This window comes from Cryptomeria japonica, chromosome 10 (genome assembly GCF_030272615.1).
Source record: "Cryptomeria japonica chromosome 10, Sugi_1.0, whole genome shotgun sequence".
NCBI classification, from domain to species: domain Eukaryota; kingdom Viridiplantae; phylum Streptophyta; class Pinopsida; order Cupressales; family Cupressaceae; genus Cryptomeria; species Cryptomeria japonica.
The window spans coordinates 729,357,330-729,377,571 of record NC_081414.1 but is presented as its reverse complement, the minus strand read 5'-3'; the positions used below and the strand labels follow the sequence as shown (position 1 = coordinate 729,377,571).

Sequence of the window (20,242 nt, the reverse complement as noted above, 5' to 3'; positions counted from 1 at the left end):
TTGAGCCCTTGTTCCAATAGAAGTGTCTCAGAGGTATACTTATATATTCTGTTACATAAATCCGCCCAGTCACTCAACAGAAAAGCACAGATGGCAAATTAGCCTTGGAGATTTTTATAGTTTATTTACACAGAGTCAATAATGAGTGTTTTCTGTATGTATACATAGCACATATATCATGCCTCAAGAACACTGCTGCCCCGAAGTGTATTTCAGGTTGTCGCTGTGTATTAACAAGTGGTCTATAACAGTAATATGTCCTTTCTTTCCCCCTGTGTCTGGTCAATGCTGATTGCTCCCTTAACGGATTCCTCTTTAACACCAATTTATCTTAGTCTCAGAGTCCTGGCAGTGAAGTCGGTTCTTAATTCTCTTCCTATATTTCCCTCCGTAACCTTTCTTTCCTCTTTGGCACTGTCTATTAGTATCTTTGAATACATACATCCCCTTCTTGCCCACCTTTCATCGCACCTTCTAGTATTGATATTTGTTAATACATGCCTTTTCATCACCACGTATTGCAAATCATGACTCCTTCCTTTAAAGTTTAAACGTATTGGCTCAGTTGTTACTCTGTATCCTTAATCTCATTGTTTATGTCTTGGTCGCTTTTGTTAATTTGTCTATCTTTCAGTCTCCCCTACTAATCATGTGTTAGCTATCAACTCTCCAATTTCGTCTCTTTAGAGACCTCACGAAACTGGTCGTAGGCTGCGAGGGGACATCGCAAGCATACATATTAAGCACATCCCCATGCATACCACCAAGAACGCAAGTGTTACTGCCTGTAACTTAACAACAACTCTGATCCGATCTGATCGATGGTGATCGTGCTTAGAGTAATCAAGGATATTCTCGATGTAGTGTATATATCTGCATATACGTGCTATTTCTTCTACGGCTTCGTCTCTTCTTAGAGACTTCACGAAGTTGATTAGTCGCTTCTAGAGTGGGGACATCATCGTCTCCATATATGGAACGGTTTTGAAGGGGGATATGACACAAATTTTGTCCACTCAGTATGAATGATGCTGACCTCTACAGGATCATACATCTTTTCGATGGCTCTAAAGAACTCTGCCTTCATCTCAGCATCCTGTATGCGTGTAACTTTGCCAGGCCTTTGCTTGTACCACTTGGGGTTTGTGAGAAAATTAGGGCAAAGACAAATAAAAACTATAGTGATATTGCACAAAATAGTACGTGCTTCATTTATTCATTCAATACACATTACATATATCTAAGATTCCATATCCTATATTGGAGGAAACCTCTTTTAACGACTCTTAAATAAATTGAGTTGTTTTAATAACTCAAAAACAATTATTCGTACCACTAATACAATAAACTATATAACAAACTATGACAAGCCTACCAAATTATTGTTTTTATGCATCTTATGATGCAATATTTCCAACACACCCCCATATTGCATCATTCTCCAAATGGGGATAGTGGACCAACAATGCTTGATGACCATGTTGAGTAGTTCATCATAAGGTATGAGTAGGGACATACACGTCTATCCATGGAACCAAGGATAGGGACTAACACATCTACCCATGGTCTTACAACAAGTTTGGATAGGGACAAACATATCTATCCAACATCAACGTTATGAACAGGGACATACATCTGCTCACAACAATTATGATTGGGGATACACATCTAATCATAATCACCAACTCTTGTGACTGGGGACAAACACTTTCAATCACTTATACCATCTTGTGAATGGGGACAAACACATCCATTCACAAACAATCAAAAATTGTGATTGGGGACAAACACATCCAATCACTTACATCATCTTGTGAATGGGGACCAACACATCCATTCGCAAACAACCAACAATTGTGATTGAGGACAAACACATCCAATCACTTCGATAAAAAGCTTGAACACCAAGCCCTTGTTGTCACATATGCGGCCATCATTATAGATCATTGCTACTTTGATCACAAATGATATGAGATAGGTTTTGCTGCCACCTGGAAACTGATCTTGGCTTTAGTCATTTTGGCACAAATAGTTTTGTCACTAATGCAATTTCACGACTTCATCGCTAGTGACTGAGGACAACCTCTTGTGCCTCCATCCTCCAGTAGATTTGATTTAGAGAACATATTCCTCCTCACTATCTTCATGTGGAAGGTTTTTAGTAGTCATCCCATGAAGGCATTCTTCATCATCATCTACAGCCAATGCCTTATCTATATTTAGCTTGCCATCAAGGAGATCCTTAGCATGTTGAGTGCAATTCATAACAATGTGTCCCTTCTTCTTGTAATAGTAACACAAAATTCTATTTTTGAAGAAACAATTTCCCTTTGATGTAGAAGAACTAGATTTGGAGGAATGGTTAGGCCTATTTTTCCCATACATTGCAATTTCCTCTATAGCTGATTCAGTTTTCTTGGCTCCTTCATTAATCAAAATAGATATTATTTCGTCTAGGGTAGCATCTACTTTGTTTAATGTGAAAACAGTATTTCCATAACTAGGAGGCATGCTATTTAACAGAATAGCCTTTGAATCATCATCATTTACTTTAGCATCTATCCCAGCTAGTTGTTTCAATAGTACGAAACTTATTGATATGTTGAACAATGCTGTCACCTTCCATCATTTTCAACCTGAACAATTTCTGCTTTAAACCCATCTTTGCACTTGATGCTTTTGATCCAAACAAAGTATTCAAATTATCTCATACTTCATTTGAGGTCTTTGATAAGTCTTTGTGGTTGAGGTATGCATCTGAAAGTGTAAGACCAATCAAAGCTATTTCTCTTCGATCTTTCACAGTCCACTTTGTGCTTTCATCAGCATCAGTTGGCCTTGTTGCTCCACTTGCTATATCACAAATCCTTTTCAATAAGGATCAACTGTAATTTGATTCGTCATGTATGAAATTCTGAACCCTCAATTTTTTCTATCAATATACTGTTTGTCTCCATTTAAAAAGAAATACTACTTGACTCCCCTCCGTAATCTTAATAATATTGAAGTTGTTGGATTCCATCGATAATGCACCTTAACACTATTACAAATTTGACATGACAATTAACAACTTATGAAATTGATACAATTTAACTTTGACACAACCTATCTTTGGTAGAACTAATAATATATTTTGAGATACTATAACAACTATAACTAAATGATAAATTATAATAGATCTACCAAACCTAACAAGAGAAGGCTAACATGAATATATATGATCAAAGCAATCATTCCCATCCAAGTGGTTTTGTAACACACCTGTGATGTTTCCTCTCAGGGTGACTCTGCAATGCTCCCAACAGTTAAATGGTGGTTACTATTTCAAGTCAACAGATAGCCACAATAGCAATCAGTCCTCCAATATCACGTGCCTCAACATTCACGTTTCTACCACTGCTGCAAAATATTAGAATTTAATAATTCTTAGAGGAGCTTATGCAACCTGTGGCGTGTTGTCCATTGTAAAAACTCCCTTTTTGGTTCCTTTTTTTAAGGGCAAAAATGGGATTATGAATGCAGATCAGTGATCAACCTGCATATCGCCTTTCAAAAAGTGTTTTGGTGTAGAATACTCAGTCTCCCAATAGAAATGCGTCAACAAAATACCCTTCAAATGCTTCAATAGATATGATAATTGTGAATCTCAAGTTTAGAGGCTCGACATCATGATTTCCAATCGCTCAAACTGTGGTAGCAAAAAATGTTCTGGCCAAGTAGTAAATTGGATTTTTCATGACTCAAGTAGATAGGAAAAACTCATTGTAGGGTTGTAGCGATGAGCATGGGCTGAGCATGTGGGATCAGATCTCGCACTTTCCAATCCTGAGGTTGTTTTGTCCTATTTGAAGGCACGTCAACAGTTCTTGCATACTCTGTGCAACTTGTAATTTGTGTGCTCATTCCACACTCTACAGACATACTTAGCTACAATCTGATTGCTCATAGCATGATTGGCAAATTCTCGCCGACCTAATGACAATAATCTTGTTTTGATTATGAGAGCCAATGACCAGTATGCATGATGGCAAAAATTGCTAGGACTAGAGTATTTGGAAGGAAGCGACAAGTAGCATAGAAGTTGGAGCATCTAAAGATGGTTAATAGAATGAAAATCCACAAAACAGATCTAGCTTTGATACAATGTGAGAAAATATGGGCAGAGACAAATAAAAGCTATAGTGATATTGCACAAGATAGTACGTGCTTCTTCATTTTTTCATTCAATACACATTACATATATATATAGGATTCCATATCCTATATTGGAGGAAATCTCCTTCAATGACTCTTAAATATATTGAGTTGTTTTAACAACTCATTACAAACAAATATTCATACCACGAATTCAATAACCTTTATAACAAACTATGACAAACCTACCAAATTATTGTTTTATTCATCCTATGATGCAATATTTCCAACAGGGTTCAATGCATAGGCAGCCATGTGCAAGGAAGTGTTGAGCTTCTCACATCTTTGATGAATGATTGGCTGAATGTGCTCATTTTAGAATGCTAATGTGGGGTCCTCTCGCACAACAACCCTCATTTAGTCAAGCATAGTATCAATACCCTCATACACCTCTCCAAAGATAGGTGCATTGGCATCCCCATATCTGATGACTTGGAAAAATGGAGTAATGATGGGGAATACATATTTTGCATCACTCCAAAAAGCATCACTCTTCACTACATCCTTCACCCTCTTCCCCTACTCTGTCTTGGACTCGAGCCATCGATTCCATTCTTCTGTCATAACCATTAGTTGCAATGCCTCTTGCCACTCAAGCATTTTCTCCAAGAGAATGAAAGAGGATGCATATCTAGTCTCGATAGGTTTCAAGAACTCTTCTTAGAGAAGCTCCTAAAGAGTGTGGTGGTGGTTGCAGATAAACTTTTGCACATCTCTAGCATCATTGACTGCTGCTTTGATCCAATCAATCTTTCCCATTTCCTTGAGTACATTATTCATGGCATGCACACAACAAGGAGTCCACCAAATATGTCTATAAGATGCCTCAATCAATTTCCTTATAGCTTTGCACACATAGGCCGCATTTGTCACTATTTGACCACATTTTGTGGCCCAACCTCAATAACATCCTTGATGATTTGAAATTGAAATTTGGCATCTTTGCGATGCCTTGAACAATCAACTACCTTAAGGAAATATGGGCTCTTTGTACGTGTAAACACTATTTTGATGAGTGGACAATGCCTAATGTCTGTCCACCCATCTATGACTATACTGCATCCACTTGCCACCCAACATTCCTTCATTTTCTCCATTAACACATTTATCTTGGAATACTTATTATCCAAGATAGTGGTCCTCAATTTTGTCTCCCTTGGTGGCACATATGATGGTCCTCCCTTGCTACCGTTGCCATCATCTCTTTATAATAAGGAGATCAAGCCACATGGAATGGACTGCCATTGGCAAAGAAGAATTTGACAATGGCATCATCTATATCATCGTTTAACTGCATGTTGAATAACTCAGCTGTTGGGTTGCCAACATACTTGTCAACTTGCATTTCCCCCTAGCCTCTACTGCATGCCCTTGAAGAAGAACCTGGCATATGTGCTGTTGGAGTTATTGTAATTGATGTCAAAGCAATTGTTGGCAAGCATATTGTCAAGGGAAATTGTTAGATCTTGCCATTGATGTCAAAGGATAGTTCATATTGCTGCTGTCAAAGAAGAACTTACCTTAACATATATGCAAGACAAGTTTAAGTTTATGATATGTGTTGATTTCTGGCTGACCACCTTTGCAAGGAAGATCTAATGCTAATGTTAATGCAAATGAATCATGAAGGTCGACCCTCTATTCTAGCACTCCCTTGGATAGATTAAATTAAAATGTATTATTCTTAATATGGCCAACTCATTATAAGGGAGATAAATTTAAATGAATTTGTTTATCTATGAAGCCGAACCTTTTTGGGAATAGTTGCCTCCCTTGTGAAAGGACATGTGAGAGAGGTATATAAGAAAGATAGAATGGGATTTAGGAGTGTAAGTTTTCCAATGTAATATCACATGAATAAACGCATATCTGGAACAGTCTAAAACAGATTTTGTGTGGTGGAATGAGAAAATATTCGAGCATACTTATGTAGAGGATGAGCGCTGATTCTGGGGCAGACCTATGTAAAGGATAAGAGTAGATTTTAGAGAAGACCTATGAAGCATATTGGAGAGAATATTTGAGAAGACTTGTGTAGTGTGGAATAGTATTGAAGATCTACATTGAAGGAATGTTGGAGATAGTTATGACAAGATTTTGAGTAGTCGTTGAGAACAGAAATACAATGAAAAATCAGACCATTTAGAGCAGAAAAATAATGAAGAATGTTTCAGATTCATATTGAAGAAAGTTAAGCAGAATTATAAAGGAAGAATACATGCACATTTTGGGGAGAAGACATACATGGTGCATCATCTAAGAGCAGATTTGTGAGAGAAAGAATATGCAGATTTGAGGAGAAAAACAGATGAAAAGATTGTATCAAACTTGTGAGAGAAAATTTATGTATAATAAGATTTTATGAAGAAATTGTAAGAGTTTGTCAACCATTGAAGAAGACATAGTTTGAGAAGGAGAATACTTATTCATTTGGAACTTGGTGCCTCATACAGAAGAGATTAGTGTCTCATCTTAAGTTGGTGCTTAGTTGTGGGGATTGTTGTCTCTAGTAGGTTGGTGCCTACGAATTGAAGGGATTTGTGTCTCTTGTGAGTTGGCGCCTACGAAATTTGTAAGACAAGTTTATATAAGCAATATTTTGTTGTGGTTTTCTCCTTTAAGGGTTTCCACGTAAATCTTGTGTTCTTGTGTTGTGTAATTGTTGCATCTTATGTGAATGATATTGCGCAATTGATGTTGTTATGGTTGTTAAAGTCTGAAAAAAAAAAAATTGTATTATATTGATTCACCCCACCCTCTCAATTTAATCGTGTGCTTGTTATGTGCAACTTTCCTTGCAAAGAAGTACAACCGTCTGGCTGGCTCGGATGACCTTGTGGCCTATGGGACAGCGTAGTAGATACAAGTGTAGTTGTATTGTCTTCATTGACACCCCATAGCTTTTATATCTTAGATCTGTATTTTGGGTTTGCTAGTTTCCCCAAAAGCTTACATGCTTCCACACCTTTTCCTTGGATATACCAAAAAATTGAAGTGCACAAAAGTGGCACTTCCACAACCTTGTGCCCCTAGATGTACCAGGCTTGCTCGGTAATTTTTTTGCAAATTGTTTCAAAAGAGACTTATGATCAAAAGGACCCTTAGCATACTCTGCTAGCAATGTGGAGGGGCACATAATACTTGCAGTTGGGTTTCATCCTCATGGTCACCCCTCTCAATCTCAGCCTCAGGTGCATAATTGGATATAGTACTTTCACTGTGATCCTCAACTTCATACTCGCTCATACCATGAGAAGTCATTATTACATTGCAATACTAATATAAAATTTATAAGTTTAATCTAAAATCAAAATTCAAACTATGCCTACAACATAATGCAAAGGATTAAGACACAAAGATATTGTTTTTGTTTTTCTTACTTTAGGTCACAAGAAGTGAAAAAGCAGAGGATATACAAATAAAAATCGTTGTTCTTAATCTTTGTCAATGAAGGATTTCACTTTTGTTTTTCTTACTTCAAGTCGCATGAAGTGTAGAAGTAGAGGAAGCACAAAAGTTTCAGCCTTGTTTGACAAACTTGAAATAAATTATAAATTTCAATGTTAAAACTTGATGTCAATATGAACAATGACAATGAACAATGAACGATAACTCATTGAATATGCACTTGCAGGCATGCCAATGAAATTATGAATCAATAAAATTGAATTTTGAATATGGAACTAAAAATAAAAATAAAAATTCAAAAATCAGTTATAGAATCCTACCTTATGCTTGAAAAATCCTTGCAACTTGGTGTAGATTCCCTCTTTTTCCTCTTCTTCTTGCTCCTTCTCACCCCTCTTGCGCTTGCTGCACTTCAATCACACTCTTTCACTCCTTCACTCACTCTTTTACTCCTCTTCAACCTTGCTGTTGAAATCAATTTCTGAGTAAAAACGAAGAATTTGGAGTGATAAATAGAGTTTGGGAGGCATCGGTGGAGCCCATTGGCTATTGGGGTTCGACACTAGGCTCTGTTTTCATGAAAAAAATATTTTTTTTAAATTTCTTTTCACTTTTTTTGTGCTTCCAATGCAAGAGACACCTGGATGTCCCTAAGACAATTGAGGGATGCTTGGCTGTTCCAAGGTCGTCCTGGGGTGTCCCAGTCTCCCAGCCATCTCAGTAGCCATGGTGGTGCAGCGGGGTGGTGTCTACCTGGCGTCCCCATGTCTCGGGGACGTTACCATCCTTGAAACGTTTGGATTTTGCAGGGAGGGGGGGGGGGGGGGAGATGGATCCCCATGATTCACTGATATTAACCTTTAAAAGTTAAAGTAATTTGGAAGACATTTAGATAAAAAGTGATTAAGTAGAAGTTAAAAAGGGAAAGATAGCATCAAATATAGTTTGATTATACTATAAACAAGATGTTGTATAAAGTATATTAATATCTTTGGTTAAAACCGTAAGATTTAGAGTTGCGGACTTAGAAACAAGAAATAAACAAAGGGCTTGTTTGTTGTATTTATTCCCACGTAGTTGGCCTTTTATCCTTTCATTTCAGCCAGCCAACCCTACTATTCTAGCTAGCAAGGCTTGTGTTTGCCTTGAATGTTCAACATTTGAAATAGGACAGCATCAATCATTTATCTACCTTTATAGTGGCAATGTTCAAAATGATTTGACAATCTTGACAAGCTGGTTGATGGCAAATGAATTAGAGAGGTGCATGCAAAATATTTGGATATGGGGAGTTACCTTGAGATAGGAATATAACATAATAGGGGGGATGGCTTTGATAGTGCAAACAAAACCCAATGGACGAAAGTCTGAACAACAAGAATATCACCCTTTTCCTAATTTGCAACTATTGTTAAAAAATTGAGAACTTTTGTATCTTCTCGAAAGGTTGAATGGCCAATCAAAGGTGGAAACACTCAATTGTTTGCTGTTTTGCATGTTTTCTATTAACTGTACTTTGCAGTTTGGATTCACTTGGGTGTTTCCATGGATGTACCAAGATGAATCCAGATTGCAAATTTTGAACTATGTTTGCACCACTCCCAATGTGCATCCACAATGAATTGATATGCAAATCCATATAGAGTGAATCAAATCAGAATCTAGGGCCTTTTGTGAGTGAATTGATAACTTAGTTTTAAATGTTTTGTTAGTTCCTTTCATTTTTTATTTTTTCCCACTTTTTACGGTTTTCTTTTTCTAATGGAGAGATGTTAGGAGACACAATTGGTATGTTATGGGAGATGTCTCCTTACTCATCTCTTGTATTGAGGATGTGCCCCAACGGGTGAGGTACACTTCTTTTGCAACAATGATTTTAGGGTTTTAGATTGGGCCTCAAATAAACCCTCAATCAAAGTAAAATAGTGTGTCAGGTCTAGTTTGTTGATGAAGGGGTGCCAAATGTAAATATAAATTTTTTGAGATCTCTAATTTCCTTTGTTGCTTAAAATTTCTAATTCACTCCGTATAGTTTCATTGTTAAAAGTATCATTCTCTCTACTCTTGTGCCCAGTTCCAAGTTCCTGAAGTTTACCATCGAATTTAATCATCTTGAATAGGGCCGCATTCTTTGAACAAGTTGTAGCTGTAATAATTATGTAACACCTACATATAGTTGATGTAGGTTCATTCTTAGTGTGTCCATTATTGTAATTTCCAATAATTGAATGATTTACATGTAGTTTGAGGGTGACGCTATGTGAGTTGCATCCCAATCATTGTGCAGTTTCATCAGAAGATCATATGTAGTGTGGGAGAGTGTTCTGAAAGTTGTTCAGATCAAAAGCAAGCTGTGTATTCAGTTTGAAGGTCTGCAATTCATATCTTTTGTATACTAGTGGGATTAGTGTCTCCCATGCTGAGTTGATGCTCAAATCTTGGAGTAGGGGATTGGTGTCTCTAGTAGGTTGGTGCCTGCAAATATAATTGGGGATTGGTGTTGCTGGTAGGTTGGTGCCTACTTCATATTATAAGTGATCTATCATTTCTTTGTGAGGCTAAATTTGGGTAGTAGATCCAAGCAACTATTCTCATCTTGGTTTTACCCTTTTGGGTTTCCATGTACATCTAGTGTTCTTATGTGTTGATGTGTGAATGTGTTTACTGCTTAGCTGCTCTAATGCTAAGGTAAGATCCAGTAATTATTGTAATATTTGGATCTGAGTTTGGTTGTGTCGCTTGGAGAAGTTATTAATGGTAATTAATGTTGAATGAGTTTGAAATATAATATTAGACTTGCAAGTTGGCCAGGGAACAATTGTTTAATAATTTCATTTAGTAATAATTTTATTTATTCTCCATTTAATTAAAATACTAGTGTGTTAGTTAACACAGCCGACAAATAGGCTTGCCGACCCAGCCAATTCAGGGACATCACAAGCAAGTTTCCTTGGATTCACTTGCATACCAACTAGATGTTAAGGACAACATTAAGCAAGAAGAGAAATAGTTTTATTTTCCTTCATAGAAAATATTTATACACCTCCCCAAGTTCCTTACCAATTCCAAACATCTTGGATGTCCTTTGTCCTTGGGGATGAGGATAAAGTGTTTGTGTCTCTAACCTGCCATGAAAAAACATAGAAAAAAGAGGGACACCATGCCACCAAAGTTTGGGGGCATGCCATAATTTTTAGAATTTCTAGGAGATGTCTTAGTGTCCTCACTATTCCTTGATAGTCCTAGTGATAGTTTGTTGAGGAAAACCAGCGAACAATTATGGTAAGAATTTAACATAAGGTGTACGAAATTGATTAACATGAAAAGATAATGTAACATGGGTAAACACTTATAACAACAAATTAAAATCAACAAACACATGACACTAGATATGTGGAGAAACCTTTCCTAAAAAAAACTCCACTACCAAATGGACATTGAGCTCATATTTATTTACAGTGTTCCACGGGGACGCGTCTCCACCCCCCCAAGGCCCACGTCCCCACATCCCCTCATCCTCGAAACCCGCCCCCAAAACTTAACCCTTTGTCCCCCATCCCCAAAGCTTGTCCTTGTGTCCCCCCGTCCCCAACTCCCGTGGAACATTGTTTATTTACAATGAAGGTGTTACATCAAAACAATATACTCAACTCTTTCTAACAACATTGGGTAGAGCATACAATACTCACACTTGCAAAATAACTTAGTAGCTCTATCCCATGCCTCCAACATATAAAGTTTTCAAGAAAAAACAAATGCTTTCCCAAAACTAGTGGCCAAAACCATGAGCCCAAAACTAAGCACTCAAATGCTACAAGCAAAATTCCAATGCCCCATTCTTGGAGAGAATCTTCTAGAATAGAAAAAGTAACTCATGAGTATGTAACTCATTGCCATTATGCAAAAAGTCAATTTGCAACTCCTAAGAACCTCATGAAGGGTTTATTTACAAGACATGACATTTTTGGCTTTCTAACATGACCTTTCATCTTGATTTCCCTCTTTCCATGAATTCTAGCCATAATCCTAATCAACTATAGAGTAATATTAATAATTAATATTGTTGTCCCTATCACATATAGGCATCTAAGTTCACCCATTCCATGTCCAAAGGAGAACATACATTAGTTTTTTGTCTACCCATATAATTAAGTACATTAGACATAGGGATTTGCAAGGTAAATATTAAAAATATCACTTACTTCCAACAATGATTGCTTACCCCCTTCTCCTTTTATTGAGGATCATAGCAATCTTGCTTTGGATAATATTGTTGATGTTGCTTTGGATGCTAGAGGCCAATGATCTAATAAGAATTGTTGTCACTAGGGAATACCTCTCCTTCGTCATAAGCTTGGTGAGACAAGAACTGCTCCTCATGGGAAGTCATATAGTAGGAGCAGCGTGAGTCCATGAGCCAAGAATCATCACTAACAATACTAGCTGAAATAAATAAAACATCCTTATCACCATCATCAAAGGATTTCTTAGTGGAGGATCATCATAAGTTTTTTTCTTGATTTTGCATTCCTTCTTTATGTGTCCCCACTTCCCATTGTTCTAACCCTTTACTTTGCTCTTCCTAGGGGTTTTGGATTGTACTTTAAATTTGGAACTATCTTTCATTTTCTTCTAATCCTCTTTAGACCCACTTTTATTCTTGAGCCTTCTCGAACATGTAGTGCATCTTCTAAGCCCTCATAGATGGATTTGTTTTCTCATTTCTTCACTTAGAAAAGTAGCAACAAGAGCAGCTATTTTTGGATTTGAAATATAACCACTTAGAGCAATGTTTAGATTTTCCCAAGATTCAGGCAAAGGACAAAACAAGAAAATCAAAATACACTTATCCTTGTCATCTAACTTAACATCAATGGATTGTAGTTGACCCAAAATCAAATTAGAAGTATTCAAATGCTCAACATTAGAGTCACCCTCTTTACTTTTCAAAGAGTAAAGCTTTCTTTTTAAATACTACTTATTCAGTAGACTCTTTGTATAAATATTGCCTATTCTCTTCCACAGATTATGTGTGGTAGCCTGATCTGAGACATTCAAGAGAAAGGAATTTGCAAGACACAACCAAATGGTTCCTTGTGCCCTTCATGTCCAATTTTATAAAGTCTTCTTTGACATATTCAAAGACTTTACTTTCTTTGCAACAACTTTCCATTGACCATTTTTTTAGGGGATCCTCCATTTATAACTTACATAGTTTGTAGCCAAAACCAGTGAACTTTGTAATTTCTGACTGAGATGTCTATCCATGACTTCCAACCACAAATGGATTTGCAAAACTCACTAAATTAAATACTCCCACTGAAACTAAAAAACCTCACAAACTAAAATAAAGATGCCCCTCTTTGGTCACAACCATAGATTTGACCAAATGTTGAGAACAACTAGTGAATAGTTACAGTGAGAATATAACATAAAGTATACAATTGTGATTATTGTAAAAGATAAACATGTGATTAACTATCAAATTTGAAATGTAAAATGGATATACACTTATAATAACAAATTAAAATCAACAAACACATAACACTGGATATATGTGGAGAAACATTTTCAAGTAAAAACTCCACCATCAAATAGACATTGAGCTCATATTAATCACAATGAAGTCTTACATCAATACAATCTGATTCAACTTTGACAACATTCTGGCAGCATAATAGTACTCATATCTGAATAAATTACATAATACCTCTATCCCATGCCTCCAATAAATGTAGTTTTGGAAACTAGAAACTACAATTGAATTTCCAAAGCTAATGGCCAAAACTATGAGCTCAAAACTAGATGCCCAAATACTACAAGAGAAAATCCAACAACCCATTCATCACGAGCATCTATTGAAATAGTAAAAGTAATTCATGAGTTTGTAACCCCCACCGTTATGCAAAAGTCAACTTGTAACAAGCACCCCATGGAAGCTCTATTTACAAGGCATGACTTTCTGTCTTCCCGTGTGACTTTTCATCTTACTTTTCTTCTTTCCATTTCTTCTTGCAATAATAATCCTAAATAACCAAAGAATAATAATCAATATTGCTGTCCCCACCGTACATGGGCATCCAAGTTCACCCACGGAGCAAATACTTTAATTTTCTATCTACACATAGTTAAATACATTAGATGTAGGGATTTGCAAGTTAGATATCACTTAATGCCAACACATTCCTAGTGTCCGCAGCATTCCTCAACAGTCCTCGGAATGTTGGGGTGTCCCCAGCAAACTTTTATGAAAACAATCATCAAGAATGGAGTCCTTGCACAAGGATCATCTAATTGGCTGTAATAACAAATGCTAATGATTTATGACTATCATCATTTCCCAAATGATTTTACTTTCAATTAACCAAAAGTCAGATGCAAAACATCTATCCAGATATTCTGATATGAAGCGATAGATTTCTCTATCATAGATGAAAAAATTTGCAAAAAATCTTGTGACTCCTGATTTTTTGTGAGTCATTTATGGCAACGATTTAATCTGCAAAAAAATCTTGGGCGATTTATTGAAAAAAATTTGCAAAAAATCGGAAGAAAAATGAAGAGCATACGGTTATACTGAGAGGGGGGGGTGTGAATCAGTATAACAACAAATTTCACCAACTTTAATCACATATATATAACTTATCTCATTAACATATTCATTGCATATCAACATTCATATGTGATTTAACTAAAATGAACATGGCAGAACACAAGATATATACATGGAAACCCTTACGGGAGAAAACCACGACAAATTATTGCTTTAATATATTTCTTCTTTTACAATGTTTCGTAGGCACCAACCCCTACTTTTGTGAGCACCAACCCGCTGGAAGCACCAACTCCCAAATCTGATTTTGTGAGCACCTACCCACTAGAAGCACCAACTCCCAAATCTGAATTTGCGAGCACCAATCCACTGGAAGCACCAACTCCCCAATCCAGAATTAGTGAGCACCAACCCACTTCATATAAATCTGAATTTCCATCTTGACAATGTTGCTATCTCAACTGATGATGCACAGTTTAATCTTTTGCATATATTCCTTTCTCACAAGCATATATTCTTCTTCACAAAACTGTTATATTATCTTCCACAAATCTGTTATGATCTCTTCATAAATCTGCTATAATTCTTCTGCAAAGTCTGCATTAAAATCTTTCTTATATCTGCTGTAAATCCTTCCTTAAATCTGCTATCATAATGATCTTCGCAACATACACACTATATCTTTTGGACAAATTCTGACCATGAAAGTATTTACAAATCTGCTGTATACTTCATTACAAACCTGCAAAACCAGTCTTTTAAAAAGTTCTGATATAATATCCTCATAGGTCACCCTCTCTACTTCTGAAGCATAATCATATAAACTTTATTCAAGTTTCTTTTTATCTTTGCAGCATATTCTTGAATTCTTCTTCATCAAAACTATTTGGAATACTACTTCAGAAAATATCACTCACAGCATTACACGTAAGTGTAGATATTCCTTTATTTTATTCTTCACATCCACTCTATAATACGCTTCACTAACACACCATGTTCATCTGAATTTTCTTTGTCTAAATTATATTTTCTGAATTACTTACTCACCTTGCCAACGCTAACACACACTCACTTCTTTATATATATATATATATATATTCCATGCACTTTACATATCTCACACTTCTGAGAACTCTTTATTTTCTTAGTTACAATCTCAGAATTATTCTCTTACACACCACACACTACACTCTTCACACACACAACTCTGTTAAGAATTCTTTATTATAATTCTGAAACTATATTTTACCCCCAATCAGCAATTTCTGATATCATTATTGGCTTCAGGTGCACATACATATTATATTCTGAAAGGCACGTACTTACTCCACTTAATCAGCAATCTCTTTCCTTGTCATCAATTTCTGGTGTATGTGAAAATATCTTCAGAAAGGCACATATCATACGCATCCCTTTGATTAGTCATATTAACTTCCCCCTAAACAATTGTACCTTTTTGGATAATCAGCCAGTATGAAGTCAAAGTGCCACGTTTCTTTGTTTGAAGGAATCACTGCCGACTTCTTTATAAAGTTATTGCTTCCAAACAAATCGCTGTATTTTACAATTTCTGTTTACTTTATATTTGTCTTTATTCAGTTTTGTCTTTTTCTGATATTTGTCATATTTGTTTTGTGTTTTTATATAATATCTAACAAATTCCACTCTTTCGTCCGCTGACTTGTCTTCTAAAATTTGTCTTTTCTAAAAAGTATAGTTGCTGTCCGGTTCATTTTTCTCCTAGTAAATAAGACAGTTTTTGTCTTATTCATCTGCTGTCTCCTTTTTGTCTTTTAGTGCAGACTTTGTCTATTTCTCTCTACTCTGATATGTCCTTACCAATTAGAATACATGTACTTTTAATATACTATTCACTGCATATAATTTAAACGCTGTTGCTCATAATTTTTTTAATCGCTGCCTTGTATCTTTAATTTCTGCCTTCCATAATCTGTATTGATAATTGCTCACATTATATGTAGTCCTCTGTAAAATACTGAATCACCAACTGTGAATGGCCAGTCATGTTCATAAGCCAATCGTGTAAATTTCTTCATGAAATCATGCATTAATTTGTTGTCTTTAACACAATCTTAACTGCTTCATTTCTGTCACACTTTGTTCAATCAGAGTCTTGATTACTAACTGCTGTATTAATCATTGTGTGTCTTGTCATCAGTATGTGTATCATCTATACAATCAATTGCCTAACCACAACATTTGTAGTTGGCATGAAGTCAAGCATATCAATCATGATTTCCACATCTGTTCAGAGCATATCAATCATAGTTTCCTGCCATGATATTGATCATAATTTGAAGGTACTCTTGAACCTGGATGTTCACTGTTCAAGGTATATTGGAAGTCCTCAACATCTGCAGTACGTCTGACCTCTATACAAGTTTGTTTAGACATTAATGACAATATGTTCAATGATCTCCACTGAGCTCCTTTGACATCAATAACAACATTTCCAAAAAAAAACTCAAATAAATCTGCAGTAATGATTTGTCGGGTATTCTTTTACTGATTACTATAATGCAATTGATTGCATAACTTTGCACCTCGCCATTTGTGAATCAATTAGTGTAATTGTGTACCTATCCACAACAAGTTAAAAATAGGTGCCTTCAAGGGATGTGGCATCTCCGAGGGAAGAATGTGAATCCTTTGGGTGTATGTGTGAGGAAAACTTCAATATGGTGTTTTTGCATGATATGGTAGTTTTATGTGGAAGTCTCGTGCTTCTTGAACCATGTCCTTGATGCTAAAGGTATGTTGTGAAGGCTGACAATGTTCATCAATGTGTATGAGATGAGCTGAAAATTTGAAAGGCTTTGTGTGCACATGCCAATGCCAGCTATTGAACAAAGTATTTATTTTATGGAAGATGAGAAGTAGAGGAGTTTTAATTCTACAGAAAGGAGATTAAAGGAATGCAAATCCTCTATAATATGTATTGAACTCAAATTCATTTAGAGGTTGCACTTATTTTTTGGTATATGATACGTATTTACTTAAACTTTGATTTATATATGATAGAAAACAGTAATATGTTCTACAAATTCAGTGTATATGTGTGTTTTTCAAGAATATTTTAAGAACTATGTATTTTCAAATGTTCGATAAATTTGCCGAGTTTTTGCCGATTTTTTCCCGATTTTTTCCCGAGTCCCAAGTTTTCAAAAATTTTGGGCCAAAAGAGTTATTGCCGAGTAAGAGTTTTTCATCTTTGGTACAAACACACCCAACCATGTCGAAGCTGACAGAAATCACCATACCAAAGAATCCAAACCCGAACCAGCAACTCAGGTTTCAAATTTCTTGAATCTATTTTGAATCTGCGTGAACCCTAATGTCATCAAAGATTTAGCCCAAATATTGAATCTTATTATTTTAAATGAAGTTGCAAAACTCTATGAGACCTTTCAAAACAAAACAGCTTCAAATTACTCAAATAGTTTTTGAAACCAGATGAATCCTTGTGTGATTGAAGATGTAGAACAAATAATTAACACTTATCATAGCAAGCTAACATTTCTCCAAGTTGCTAATGAATTTGTCATGACATAAGAGGTTAAGTGTTAGCAAAATTTCTTTCCATCTTGGGGCTTGATCAGCAAGAATATGAATTTTGTGATCTAACCAATCTGCTTCTTGCGTTGTTTGGCACTGGTTATGGAAACCATGGTGGTGGGAGTCCCCTTTCAAATATGGATTTTTGATTCCTCAAACTAGGAATGACTGTTTAAGGTCTTAATTCATGTAGACACCTTTAAGTCCCACTAAAGAGCTGTCCAGGCCAAATACAGCAAACATTCAATGGCACTGCATCACAAAGTATATCCTTTAACAGATTTGCAACAGAAGGCTACACTTCTGGGTGACATGGATCTATCTCAATTCAACCATTTTACTATAAATATATGTACAAAATGCAGATCCTTCTCTATACCCGCAGCTATGAGCAGAAGAGGAGCTCTTTCTCATCTAAGAGTGGTAGTCATGTTGTGGCAATAGTAGTAGTGACATCTTTATCCTCAATTTGCTTTCTCTTTTCTGACTTTGGAGATAGAAGTAGCAGCTGCATGTCAGACAAAATGCTTGGCTAGTGTGAAACTCACCCTTTAAATCTGTCACTCATGAATGTCATGCCACTTGCAAGTCTGCATCTGCAACCTCTTACCTTTAGAATTTTCTGTCGTCTCAAGATGACCTCTATGAGCAGCCATTACAGTAGTGACATTTCTCCTCGTGTATGTTAGTAACAATAACAAGGCAAGGAAACCCACTTAGCAAATAATCACCTATAAGGATTTGTCTTAGGGCAGGAGGAATGGTGGATGTAATCCACAAGTTTGGTCTTTTCACCCTCTAGCCATTCTTCCCATTTGCAAAGTCTCTGGAGCATGTAATGCATTATAAGTCACCCTTAATCTCACAATTCCCACCAACGTGGGACTAATCCAAGTACAACTCAATCACATATTTGTGTTAAGTGGTGCAAGCTTTAATAGAAATTTTTAATTTTTGTTAGATTCGAAATATTGGCCCATGAGGTTTTCATCATCTCAAAATACCCTTCATGAGTAGTAATTACATTTATGACATTTTTCCTCGTGTATGTTTGTGATAATTACAGAGTGCAATAACTCAATTAGCACACAAGTATCTCTAAGCATTCGTTAATTGGACAAGATTAGGAAAATCAATCTACCACTTAGGGCTTTTCACCCACTAGCATGTTTATACATTGTCAAAGCTTTTGGAGCACATAACGTTTTATTAGTTACTCTTATCTCACAATCCTCACCAACGTGGGACTGAACCACGTGCATCTCAAGCATTTAATTGTGTTTAATTGTTCAAGGCTTTCATGAGCATTATTATTAAAATTTTATTATTTGTAAGATTTAACCCATGTGTGTTTTTGGTCATCTCAAAAAGACCTCTATGAGTAGTGACATTTTAAGTGACAAAAATGACTTATAGAGAACAAAGATGTAAATATCTTAATCGGCAATAAATCTTTTGGCCAAAATTTTTTAAAAATCGGGAATTGGGAATAAATCAGCAATAAATTGGCAAATTTATCGAACATTTAAAAATTTATAATTTCGTAAAATATTATTAAAAAACACTCATATACACTAAATTTATAAAACATAATAACTTATTACTGATTTCCATCATATATAAATCATAGTTAGAGTTAAATACATATTATATACCAAAAAACAAGTGCAACTTTTGAATAAATTTACAGCAGAACTAAGAGGATGAGTTCCACATTTTCTAAAATATATTCTGAACATTAAATATAAATTATTTAATAAATTAATAAATTACATTTTAGTGTTAAATTCATACATAATTAATTATTCAACTTTTCTCGAGCTAGAGTTTATTATGCTTAAAGAAATTAAGGAAAACTTTAAAAAGGGATTTTACATAAGTGTGCCAGCTACACTATGTGACTTGGAGCCTAGATAAATTAGGCTTACTTATATCTGATTGAATCCTTATGCTCCTTCTCTCTCATTGAATCAAATTGATATTCCAAATTGAGGCATAGGCTCTCATTCATTCATTCATTCATCGCATGATATAGGAGAACCTATCAGGCATAGCAAAATTATTATTATGACTCCTAAATTAAATATCAAATATCAAGAGAGCAAACATAGCAATCATCGATAATTTTGTAGCTATCGCTCAAGGCCCAAGCTGCGAAAAGTTAAAGCCTTAGTTTTACTGAATCAAACTTTTCCTTTTTCCGGCTTTTGTGGGCCCTTCTCCCTGTCATTGGTGTTTGCGTGCCCTTTATCCCATGCACAAAACTATTTTCTTTCGCGGGTCAAAATGTAATAAAATTTTAGGGTTTTACTTAAAAAATGAAGTATCTTTTTTTACCGCTTTTTTTCATGATTTCCTCGCGATTTTTTTTCAAAAATTCGCACGATTTTTCCCTTATAATCGGTGACGATTTTTTGGTGATTTAATCATTGCCATTATTGACTCGCGATAAATCGCAATTCAGGGGATTTTTTCATCCTTGGTCTATCCAACTAATTTTTCTTTTTAGGT

The 20,242-nt window shown here is 35.7% G+C and overlaps 1 protein-coding gene across 2 annotated transcripts in view; it reads left to right on the top strand.

Annotated features, from left to right (window-relative positions):
- Positions 1-20,242, top strand: part of LOC131045508 (uncharacterized) — a 109,448-nt gene that overhangs the window by 56,950 nt on the left and 32,256 nt on the right. The gene's annotated exons all lie outside the window — the stretch shown is intronic.